The sequence below is a fragment of the Caretta caretta genome, chromosome 3, assembly GCF_965140235.1.
Source record: "Caretta caretta isolate rCarCar2 chromosome 3, rCarCar1.hap1, whole genome shotgun sequence".
NCBI lineage: Eukaryota > Metazoa > Chordata > Testudines > Cheloniidae > Caretta > Caretta caretta.
In genome coordinates this window covers 2,944,383-2,957,117 of record NC_134208.1, presented here as the reverse complement: position 1 = coordinate 2,957,117, position 12,735 = coordinate 2,944,383, and the positions used below count along the sequence as shown (strand labels likewise).

The following is a 12,735-nucleotide window of genomic DNA, read 5'->3' as shown; positions in this document are numbered from 1 at the left end:
CAGTCTAATAGGGTTGAGGGTTTCGATTGTATGCTAATATTTTTTTTGGTAACTAACTCTGACTTTTTGCTTATCACTTATAATCACTTAATCTATCTTTTGTAGTCAATAAACTTATTTTACTGTTTATATTTACCAGTTAGTGTGCTTAAAGTGTTTGGTAAATCTGCTTAGGTTTACAAAGGCTGGTGTATATTCACTTTCCATTGCTGAAGTAGTGAACCAATTAATAAACTTGCCCTGCGTGTCTTGAGCAGTGCAAAATGGTATATTCCCAAGGTACAAGGCTGGGAGCTCGTGGGGATTTGGCAGGTGCCTTTCTCTGTGATCCAGGAGCGGCTCCGGGGGCATTCATGCAATCTAGCTGGGTGTGGGGCTCCACGTACGGTTGTGCTGAGTGATCACAGCGCCTGGAGGGGTTTGCTGCTTGTCACTAGCAAAGCACTGTGGGAAGCAGCCCAGGCTGGAGGGTTAAGGGGGCACAGTGGTCCCACAGTCCCAGGCTGCATCCTGGAGAGCCCGTGACACATAGGGCTGTAAAGAACCTCAAAGTCCTTAAATCCAGCCCCCTGTGCTGAGGCAGGACCCAGTAAACCTAGACCAGCATTTTTCAAAGTTTGGGTCTTATGGCACGTAAGGCACTTGGTCACTCGGGTCAGCACCGCCGACCGGGATGTTAAAAGACCCGTTGGTGGTGCTGCCCAGCTCAGGCAGGCTAGGGCCTACCAGCTCCGACCCCGCACTGTGCCCCGGAAGCAGCGGGTCCGGCTTCTAGGCAGGGGGGCCATGGGGCTCCATGCACTGCCCCCACCCCAAGCTCCGGCTCTGCACTTGGCCAATGGGAGCTGGGGGTGGGGGCGGTGCCTGAGGGCAAGAGCTGCGCAGAGCCACTTGCGCACCTCCGCCTACGAGCTGGACCTGCTGCTGGCTGCTTCTGGGGCAGCGCGGTTCGCAGTGCCAGGAGAGGCGGGAAGCCTGCCTCTGCACCCTAGCTGTGCTGCTGACCGGGAGCTGTTGGAGGTAAGTCAGTCTCCCTGCCCCAGCCCAGAGCCCCCTCCCACACCCTGAATCCCTTATTCCCAGCCCCACCCTGCAGCCCTCACCCCCCGCATCCCAACCCTCTGCCCCAGCCCTGAGCCTTTCCCAAACCCCTCATCCCCAGCTCCACTGGATCATGGGCATAAACAATTTTCTTCAGCTGGGTCCCCAGAAAAAAAGTTTGAAAACCACTGATGTAGACCATCCTCACAGGTGTTTGTCTAATCCAGAGGTCCCCAAACTGTGGAGTGTAGGAACGTCCAGGGGGAACGGGGTATGGGTCAGCCCCTGTGGTGGGGAGGTGCCGACCAGCTCTGCTCTGGTCCCGCCCCCAGCTACATCCCTAGGTCCTGTGTTTCGCCTCGGTGCAGCTCCACTCCGAGCCAGGGGTCCGGCTGCCAGCCCCCACCATGGCCTGGCAGCTCTGCTCCTGCCCCTCGCCAGCCCTGCACCAGCCTTGGCTGCTGGCCGTATGGCTCAGTTCCTGACCTGATGTCAGGCTTGGGGTGAGGCCTGGAGTGGAGCCGCACCTGGCTATGGGCCCGGCTGCCAGCCCCAATGCAGCCTGGCTGTGGCTCCGCCCCTGCCCCTGGCCATAGCCCCGCTCTCGGCCCCATCCTCAGCTGCAGCCCCAGTCATGTCCCTCTTACCCCTGGCTGCATCCCTTTCTCCTCCTCCCTCCCCCCCCGGATCCACAGCCTTGCTCCTGGCCCAGCTCCTCAGAGGTTGGGGGCTGTGGACAGGGATAAGTCGGGGGCCTGCTGGTCTAATCTTTTTGAAAACCTCCAATGATGGGGGATTCCACAACCTCCATTGGAAGCCTATTCCAGATCTCAACTGCTCTTTAGTTAGAAAGTTTTTCCTAATATCTAACCTAAATCTCCCTTGCTGCAGATTAAGCTCATTTCTTCTTGGCCTATCTTTAATGAACATAGAGAACAATTGATCTCCATCCTCTTTATAGCAGCCCTCGGCATATTTGAAGACAATTAACATGTCCCCCCGAGTCTGTTTTTCAAGATGAAACATGCCCAGTTGTTGTAATCTTTCTTCAGAGCGCAAGTTTTCTAAACCTTGTATCATGTTTGTTGATCTCCTCTGGACTCTCTAATTGGCCAACATCTTTCCCAGAATTGGACACAGTAATCCATCGGAGGCCTGACCAGTGCCAATTAGAGCAGATTTCAGAGTAACAGCCATGTTAGTCTGTATTCGCAAAAAGAAAAGGAGTACTTGTGGCACCTTAAAGACTAACCAATTTATTAGAGCATAAGCTTTCGTGAGCAGAAGAATTACTTCCTATCTTATGTACAATGCTTCTATTAATACACTCCCAGAATATTGTCCTTTTTTGCAACTATATCCCACTGTTGACTCATCATGGTTTGTGATCCACTATAAGCCCCAGATCCTTTTCAACAGCACTACCGTCTAACCAGTTTTCCCCCATTTTCTAGCGGTGCATTTGATATTTTCCTTCCTAAGTGAAGTACTTTGCACTTGTCTTTATTGAATTTCATCTTGTTGAATTCAGACCAGTTCTCCAATTTTGTCAAGGTCGTTTTGAATTTTAATTTGTCCTCCAAAGTGCTTGCAGTGCCTCCCAGCTTGGTGTCATTTGCAGATTTTATAAGCATACTCTCCCTCCATTATTCAAGTCCATTAATTAGATTGTTGAATAGTACTGGGCTCAGGACTGATCCCCGCAGGACCCTACCAGATGCATCCTTCCAATTTGACAGCAAACCATTGATAACTACTCTTACCAGCTGTGCCCCCCCATAGTAATTTCATCTACACTGTATTTCCTTAGTTTGCTTGAGAATGTCATTTAGACTCTATTAATAGCCTTACTAAAATAATTACTAATAGTAGGGAGAGTTGGTCTCTTGTATGAAAAGTGTTATTTTTGGAATGTTCCTTATTTTCAGCTGGCCAGTTGTACATTGCTGCCTCAATGGTGATTATTGGGTTTTTATAGCTGCCTTAGTGTTCTCTCACATCTTTCCCTGTACTCAATTAGAAAAAACACGACTTGTCCTCTTTTGTTCATTTTATTTGTCTTCATTTTTTGTGATGGCTTCCTTCCATCTGTGCAGGCGTCTCACAGCTGAGAGCATCTTAAAGGAAGGTAAAAATTACATACATACTTTCTAATTCTGTGTTCTGTCTTGCTGGAATCTCCTTCCCCCTCACCGTTTGATTGCCCTTTTTTATGGGTATTTGTGGGTTTTTTTTCTTTGAGACTTATGGACAAAAATATGTTGATCATCTTGGTTTAATTTGCCATAGAACTGCAAGGATGATCAGAGAGTAACATTTATACTTGGGAGGGGATTAGCGATTACCTGTATGGGATTTTGTTTGTGGTCCATCCTGCCATGATGCTGGTGGACCAAGTGCCAGCTCTTGCCAAGGCTGTAGGTGTCAGCTGAGCACTGATAAATTCATAGCTGGAAACTAGACCAGCTCACCTGTATGTTAATATTGTTCAAGATTGGTATTGGACTTGTAAGAATGTTTTCGTGTATAAACTCTACGGAATACTTGTAAGTTGCTGCATGCATTAATATCACTTGTAATGTCTGTATCAGTTGCTATTAAGTGGTATGTAAGTTTTGCTTTATAACTGTAAAAATGCTTGTTCTGAACCTGTGAACCCAATCAGGAGGACTGGTCCACCGCCCATCGTGGACTATCAAAACCAAATGGACATTGTGGAACATCACGATAAAAGACTTGGTTAATGGCCCTCTCACACCCATGAAGGAGCTACATGCAAGAAAGCACATCCCATTAGCTTGAATTCTGGAAGAAGGAAATAAAGATAGCCGACGTGAACATTTTTCATCTCTTTTGTTGTTTGGACTCTCATAGGGCTGGAGCTAGGAAACCGAAGCAGAGATTCCCCAGGGTCAACCTGGGTTAACTCTGAATGTCTTTTAGGGCTGACCTATTACTACAACTCTCTGCCACTTTTTGGAGTCATAGACTTGTAACTCATCTGTGTATATATCAGGGGTGGCCAAACTTACTGACCCTCTGAGCCACATAGGACGATCTTCAGAAGTTCGACAACAGGGCATGCCTACCTTGGGCTTGGGGCTTTAATCTTGCTCCTGCTGAAGGCCCAAGCCCCAGCAGGTGTGCCCTGTGGGGTTGAAGCCCTGAGACCCCCGTCCCCACTGGGCAGAAGCCAGAGGCGATGCGTTGGGGGGCACATGGGGTCACGTGCCCCCCAGATGTTTGCCAGGGTTTGCTGGCCTCGCTCAGTCACGTGGTGCCTCTGGGCCCTGTCCCTGCACAGCAGCTGCTGGAGCCAGCAAGCTGGGAGCTGCGACTGTAGGGAGAGGCAGTGGTAAACAGCTGGGAGCTGCAGGGAGAGCAGCTGCTTTAGCTGTTACCTCTCCGTAGGTTCCAGCTGTTTGCCGCTGCCTCTCCATGTGGAGCTAACATCTGGGAGCTGCAGTGAGGGGCCACTGAGGGGAAGGAGAGGGTGTGACTCAAACTGTTGAGTGGGGGGGGGAGGCAAACCTTTAAAATTGTGCCTTACCCCCCCCCCCCCCACACACACACACACCAGGCACCAGTTGTCTTTGGCAGAAGCCCCTAGCCCCATCACCCTGCTTCAGGGCAGAAGCCCCGAGCTCCTCCCTCAGTCAGGTAGGCAGAGAATGAACGCAGAGCTGCACTTTAATGGTAAAAGAGCCGCATGCAGCTCACGAGCTGCAGTTTGCCCATCCCTGGTATGTTACCTGCTTTATCCTGTAAATAAGTCTCATTTCTCTGTCCTAGTTAATAAACCCTAAGTTTACTGTAGGATTGGCTACTAGCATTGTCTTTGGTGAAGGCAAAGCAGTTAATCTTCATTAGTTAGGAGGTTGAGGTAAACCCTAGGCACCCCCATTGTCTTCACCTTGACCTTCTGACACTCAGTAAGAGCATACCTATCTTCATGTAGTGTCCCTGTGGGTGCTCCACTTGAGGTGCGCATGTGTCCCCGGTGCCTTTGATTGGCGATTTCTAATAGCAGTGTCGGTTTGGCCCACGCATGTGTGTTACTCAGTCTCATGCTCCATGGTGTTGTTATATATCACTGTGTGGCTGAACTACCCTCTGTTCCCTCTCAACCACCTTGGCCTGAGATTGAGCTTTAGCAGTTGTCCACACTGAGTTTTACCTCAGCTGTGTTCCTTCAGTTCTTTTAGTAGTTCAAAAACAAAACAAAACAAAAAAACCTTTTTGAAGTACTTTCTTTGCGGGGAGAGAGCGAGAGAGCACTTGCCCTTTTAGACAGTTTCTCCCCTTCTGGGAGTTTTTACTTGACTGGGAGAGCATGCCTGGTTTTTCCAGTTTCAAAATTGCCTGTCATGCTGGAAGGTAATCCAGGTCAGTGCCAGATACTCCCAGTGCATCTGTTGCCTTGGAGAATTTCATATTTCCCAGTAGTGCAGCTTCTGTTTGGCATTTAAAATCTAGAGTCAGGAAAAGATAGGGAGATTAAAGGTCTCATGCTCATGATGGAGAGCTCTCTGCACCTGGTCTTTGACCCTGGCCTGAGGCCCCCATATGCTGGTTTTTGAGTAAGTTCACGGTCTCCAAACTGCACTTTTGGAGGTCATATGAGAGGTGTCTTGGGTCCCTCTTAGAAGACTCCCAAAGACTGTGTCTTAAGTTCTCCAGGCAGAGAATCTACCTCAAAGAAGTTAGCCTCTAAAGGCTGCAGCTACTTCAACACCCACTGCTCTCCAATCTGGTACGTACAAGGCTGCTGGCTCCTCAGGTACTGAGAACACAGCCAAACCTAAAGATTGCACTACAAGGTGGGTAGAAAGCTGGCTAGATTGTCGGGCTCAACGGGTAGTGATCAATGGCTCCATGTCTAGTTGGCAGCCGGTATCAAGTGGAGTGCCCCAAGGGTCGGTCCTGGGGCCGGTTTTGTTCAATATCTTCATAAATGATCTGGAGGATGGTGTGGATTGCACTCTCAGCAAATTTGCAGATGATACTAAACTGGGAGGAGTGGTAGATACGCTGGAGGGGAGGGATAGGATACAGAAGGACCTAGACAAATTGGAGGATTGGGCCAAAAGAAATCTGATGAGGTTCAATAAGGATAAGTGCAGGGTCCTGCACTTAGGACGGAAGAACCCAATGCACAGCTACAGACTAGGGACCGAATGGCTAGGCAGCAGTTCTGCGGAAAAGGACCTAGGGGTGACAGTGGACGAGAAGCTGGATATGAGTCAGCAGTGTGCCCTTGTTGCCAAGAAGGCCAATGGCATTTTGGGATGTATAAGTAGGGGCATAGCGAGCAGATCGAGGGACGTGATCGTTCCCCTCTATTCGACATTGGTGAGGCCTCATCTGGAGTCCTGTGTCCAGTTTTGGGCCCCACACTTCAAGAAGGATGTGGATAAATTGGAGAGAGTCCAGCGAAGGGCAACAAAAATGATTAGGGGTCTGGAACACATGAGTTATGAGGAGAGGCTGAGGGAGCTGGGATTGTTTAGCCTGCAGAAGAGAAGAATGAGGGGGGATTTGATAGCTGTTTTCAACTACCTGAAAGGGGGTTCCAAAGAGGATGGCTCTAGACTGTTCTCAATGGTATCAGATGACAGAACGAGGAGTAATGGTCTCAAGCTGCAGTGGGGGAGGTTTAGATTGGATATTAGGAAAAACTTTTTCACTATGAGGGTGGTGAAACACTGGAATGCGTTACCTAGGGAGGTGGTAGAATCTCCTTCCTTAGAGGTTTTTAAGGTCAGGCTTGATAAAGCCCTGGCTGGGATGATTTAACTGGGAATTGGTCCTGCTTTGAGCAGGGGGTTGGACTAGATGACCTTCTGGGGTCCCTTCCAACCCTTATATTCTATGATTCTATGATTGTAAAGTCCAGGGCTCAGAGAGGTCATTGGTACTGTCAACAGAGTAAGACATCAAGAGGAGTGCTACCGCTTCTCACCTGGTATCAAAGAAGCACGCTGGGGCTCAGTCTGGACTCTCTTCAGAGCAGTCAAGATTCGTGGTACTGTCAGTCAGCTCCCTCAGCCACTATCACTTTTTGGCACAGGCCGTGGCCGTTATCTTTAAAATCTCATGGCGATCGGAGGAGTACCTGGATGACTGGAAAAAGGCTAATGTAGTGCCCATCTTTAAAAAAGGGAAGGAAGAGGATCCTGGGAACTACAGGCAAGTCAGCCTCACGTCAGTCCCTGGAAAAATCATGGAGCAGGTCCTCAAGGAATCCATTCTGAAGCGCTTGGAGGAGAGGAAGGTGAGCAGGAACAGTCAACATGGATTTACCAAGGGCAAGTCATGCCTGACCAACCTGATTTCCTTCTATGATGAGATAACTGGCTCTGTGGATAGGGGAAAAGCAGTGGATGTGAGATATCTTGACTTTAATTTGCTGGCAAGAATACTGGGGGAGACCATATCAAAAGCTTTGCTAAAGAAGTATGGATTGAATGAATGGACTATAAGGTGGATAGAAAGCTGGCTAGATCATTTGGCTCAATGGGTAGTGATCAACGGCTCAATGTCTAGTTGGCAGCTGGTATCAAGTGGAGTGCCCCAGGGATCCGTCCTGGGGCTGGTTTTGTTCAACATCTTCATTAATCTGGATCATGGTATGGATTGCACCCTCAGCAAGTTCGCGGATGACACTAAGCTGGGGGAGGAGGTAGATATGCTGGGGGGGTAGGGTTAGGACCTAGACAAACTGGAGGATTGGGCCAAAAGAAATCTGCTGTGGTTGAACAAGGACAAGTGCAGAGTCCTTCACTTAGGACAGAAGAATCCCATGCACTGCTACAGACCGGGGACTGACTGGTTAAGCAGCAGTTCAGCCTAAAAGGATGTGGTGATTACAGTGGATGAGAAGCTGGATACGAGTCAACAGTGTGCCCTTGTTGCCCGGAAGGCTAACAGCATATTGGGGTGCATTAGTAGGAGCATTGTCAGCAGATTGAAGGAAATGATTATTCCCTTCTATTCGGCACTGTTAAGGTTATGTCTGGAGTATTGCACCCAGTTTTCTTCTTCTTACCTTAAGACCTTGCTGTGTTCAAGACACCTCACTCACCATTGCTTGGCTGTGATATACTGTTGGCATCAGGATTTCCAGATCTCTGGATGTTTGCCTGGTACTGATAGTTTCACTTCACATTTCTTCCAGTGCTTCACTGCTACAGATTAATTTGGAAGAGGAGGATTCTGATGATGATGATCTTGCCTCAGTATCCCAAATATCTGTGCAAGGCTCTCCTCTCCATTCCTACAGAAGTTCTTTTCCAAATGTTTGGGAGGAGATTGGTATTACTTGTGAGAGAGGACCATAACCACCATCTCGCTGGTATCAACACCTATGGATGCCTCCACCCTCTGCCATATGTGCCACCTCTTTGGCCAGACTGGGACCCTTGAGTGACCTATCACCAGCAATTCCTTAGGGCTTTGAGCACCACCCATCACAGAGAAACCACAATTCCGCCTACGTGCAAGAGAGCGGATAAGAAATATTATGTTCCATCTAAGGACGCAATTTTTATTCTTCATCCCTCTCCTAACTCTTCGGTCAATGCAGTTAACAAACATGGGAAGCAGCACCATGCTAAATCCATGCCCTACAACAAGGATCACAAGCACCTTGACCTGTTTGGTAGAAAACTGGATTTTTCAGCTACTTACCATTCTGAATCACCAGTTAGCAGGCTTTAATGGTGAAATAGAATCATACATATTATACCAACTGAACTCACGTATTGAGCATCTACTAGCAGAACATAGAGCGCAACTCCAGGCAATTCTTGCAGAAGGCCAACTGCAGGCCTCCCTCGACTCGGCGGATGCTGCTGCCTGTTCAGTTTCTGTACTGGTAGTTATAAGGAGGGCACCCTGGCTTCAGCTCTTACAGTTTCCAAAGGGGGCCCAAAAGAGGGCTGAAGACCTCCTTTTTGATGGTACTAAACTGTTCGCAGACAACATGGATGAATCTCTGTACATGTTAAAGGACTCCAGGGCTATTTTGCATTTTCTTGGGGTCTATGCACCTGCTCACAGAGACGCACCAGACGTCTGCACACCCAATACTTGAGCTCTCATAGATTGTACGATCTTAACTCAAGTGGCAGAGGTTCCAGAGAAGAAAACTCACTTCTCGATCTTTGACCTCCCAGCCTTCTAACTCCAAGCACCAATTTTGACAGGGTTATTGAGGTCCTGAGGTACCATCCCTATTCTTACTAGCTGCATTGATTCACTTGCGTGCCTTCCTTCAATGACCACCTTTACTACTTCTAGCAGACCTGGGAGTCAATCTCTACGGACAGTTCAACTTCCGATCTTCCACCCTAAACCTTACCTAGGCAAAGAAGAGGTGCTGTTACACACATTTGATGTCAGGAGAGCCCTGGCCGCCTCTCTTGACAGGACTAAACCTTTCAGAAAGATTACCAAATTTTGTCTCAATCTCAGACAGATCAAAAGGGTCTGCAGTCTCTAAACAAAAACTTCCCAAGTGGCTATCCAATTGGTTTCAATAATTAATGCAATCTTATAAATTCCAAGCACCCACTGACATACCAACTCATTCAAAGAGGTCTATTTCCACCTCTACAGCCTCTCTCAAAAATAGTCTCATCATTGAAATATATGTAGAACTGCGACTTGGACCTCTGTACAAAAGTTTGCCAAGCTCTATGCAATAACTCATGACTCTGCTTCTGATGCTGTTTGGCTCAGCCCTACTTCCTTGATATTGGTCTCGGCTCAGAAGCCCCCTCCTCCTTAAAGGGAACTGCTCAGTAGTCACTTAGAGTGGACCACCCAGGGACGCTACATCCTTGTGGGTGCTCCCCTACCCGCCTTCCTTCCCCTCTGCTTTGGAGTTCTCTGCTATGGAGTTTCACGGTAGGGAAGGAACTGAGGGCAATTTGCCTGTGCTGTGTGCTATATAACAGCACAGAGCACAAGACTGCATGGGCCGAACAGATACAGCTGTGAAAAATCTCAGATCGAAGGTTCAGGAGATGCAAGCGCACCCATAGGGACGCACATCTTGAAGAACCACAGTTTAGTGCATAGGGTGAGTAACCATTTCTTTTCATAGTGAAGGCAGGGACATAGTTATTAACAAGGTAGATTGATTTAAACTGCCTTGATTCAAATCACTGATCTGATTTGAATTACTTTAATTCAGCAGCCAGGAAACCTCAATTTAAAACAATGGATTTTAATCTTGTTTTGCATTTCTACTTTTTAGGGGAATGGAGCTGCAGCCAAGGCTGGGGGCTGGTGTGGGGCCGGGAGCGGAGCTGCGTCGAGTCTGGGGATGTGGCCAGGCGCATAGCTGGGACGCGGTTGGCGGTGGGACAGGAGCAGAGCTGGGGGCGGGGAGGGGAGGGACTGGCTGGCCTGGCCCCTCCATGCTCCCCTAGGAGGGGTATGCCCCAAACTTTGGGGACTTCTGTTCTGAAATCATTACACAGCAGGAACTTCATGTTTTTGATAGTGAAGCCATGGAGAATAAAACAAGTTATAATTCATCAGGTCACTCAGCTTTCTTTGCTCCCTGTCACTTCATTTGAGGTTGACTAAAACTTATTAACTTTTTAAAAAAAAATTACATTGACACAAGTAGTATGCAGCGTTATAGCCGTGTTGGTACCAGGATATTAGAGAGACAAGGTGGGTGAGGTAGTATTTTTTTACTGGACGAACTTCTGTTAGTGAGAGAGGCAAGCTTTCGAGCTTACACAGAGCTCTTCTTCAGGTTGTAGAAGAGAGACATATGTTCAGTTCATGTTGAGAGAGACAGGAAATCCCAGCTTTCCAGTGCTATTATGTGGTGTTGTGGGCGCTCTCTCTCCAGGATGGATTGAGATAGCAGACCATAAAACTGGATCTCAGACCTTTGTAACTTTCTTTTTTGATCCTTTTCCAGTCTGTTTTGGGGAGCGGAGAAATAAGAAACACTTAAACTTTATTAAAAAGAAACTTTGCAAGCCCTTTGCAAAATTCTTTGAAAAAGTAGAGATTGTTTGAGTTTGGTATTTGGTCAAACTGACCCACAGCGTAGTTTGGCCTGTTAGTACTGGCATGCAGTAATTTGTATGCTAAAGACTGTGTAACAGAGGCATGGGTACTGCATGATCTGTTGATCAAGGGTTTAGTTTCAGTTCAGCTCTCTGCCTGGCTCACGTGCTTGGGAGGAGGGTTAGAAAAGTGGGGAGAATGTCTTGAAGGCGAAGCGCCACACCCAGGATCCCAGGACTGTGGTGAATGCAGTTTTATTTACTTTCTGATGTATTTTACTTCCTTGTTCCTAAACACTAACTCTAAGTGAAAAGTCTTGCTGACTGCAGCTAAAGTATTCTCCTGTCATTTACCAGTTCAGACACTACAACAGAGTTAAAGCAAAAACTGCAGATTGTGTACTTCTTACAAACATGTACAAATACTTAACAGAAGCATTTAATGAATTTTTTTTCAGTTTCCTGGGATGTTTTATTTACATTTAAACATCTTGTTACAGTATTTACACCCTGATCGCTGCAGTCTTGTGCAGTGTAGGGTAAGCAGGAAGTCCAACAAACTGTAATCCAATGAGATGGAGTCTATTTTCACTTCATAGATTTCAAAGCCAGAAAGGACCCATTGTGATCATCTAGTCTTGAGGCCATAGACCTTCCCCAACAGAATTCCTAGAGCAGATGATTTAGAAAAATACACAATTTTATTATCCAATTTTCATTTTAAAATGGTCAGCAATGGAAAATCCACCACAACCCCCAGTAAATTGTTCCAATTGTGAGATATTCCACTGTTTAAAATAAATAAATATATAAAATAAATAAAAACCTTATTTCCAGTTTGAATTAGTCTTCAACTTCTAGCCATTTCTCTTCTAGATTGAAAAGTCTGTTATCCAGTACTTATTCCCCATGTATACTTTATAGAAATCGACACCTCTTACCCTTCTCTTGTTAAGCTAAATAGATAGACTCAAAGAGTTCAATCACTAGAAGGCATACGTTCTAGTCCTTTAATCATTCTCCTGGCTCTTCTCTGAGTGCTCTCTAATTTATCAACATCCTTACTGAACCCTGGTCACCAGAACGGGACACAGGATTCCTGCAGCAGTCACAGCAGAGTCAAATTGTTACTCCTACTTGTGATTCCCCTGTATATTCAGCCCAGGACCACGTTAGGTTTTTGACTACAGCGGGAGCTCATGTTCAGCTGATTATTCACCATGACCTCCAAAGCTTTTTCAGAGTCACTGTTTCCCGGGGTAGACCTCCATCCTGTAACTATGACCTACATTCTTTGTTCCTAGCTACATACATTTGCATTTAGTGGTATTAAAATGCATATTGTTTGCTGGCGCCCAGTTTACCAAGCAATCCAAATTGCTTTGTGACACTGACCTGTTCTATTCACTGTTTACTACTCTCCCAATTTTTTCAATCCTCTGCAAACTTTATCAGTGATTTTATTTTCTTCCAAGTCATTAATAAAAATGTTAAATAGTGTCAGACCAAGGATCAGTCCCTGTGGGACCTAATTAGAAATACTCCCTATTCAGTGATAATTCCCCACTTACAATTACTTTTTGAGATCTATCAGTTAGCTAACTTTTAATCCATTACTGTGTACCAAGTTAATTTTATATTATAGTTTTTTATCAAATGT

The 12,735-nt window shown here is 46.7% G+C and overlaps 1 protein-coding gene across 4 annotated transcripts in view; it reads left to right on the top strand.

The window, feature by feature from the left end:
• The window catches only part of ASXL2 (ASXL transcriptional regulator 2), a 246,614-nt gene that overhangs the window by 27,069 nt on the left and 206,810 nt on the right, over positions 1 to 12,735 (top strand). The window contains exon 1 of one of the 4 annotated variants that reach the window (XM_075126274.1): positions 10,093 to 10,126. The exons of the other annotated variants lie outside the window; for them this stretch is intronic. The gene's annotated coding sequence lies outside the window, so the exon portion shown is untranslated. Of the gene's footprint in view, positions 1 to 10,092; positions 10,127 to 12,735 lie in introns of those variants that run through there. 4 annotated transcript variants of the gene reach the window in all.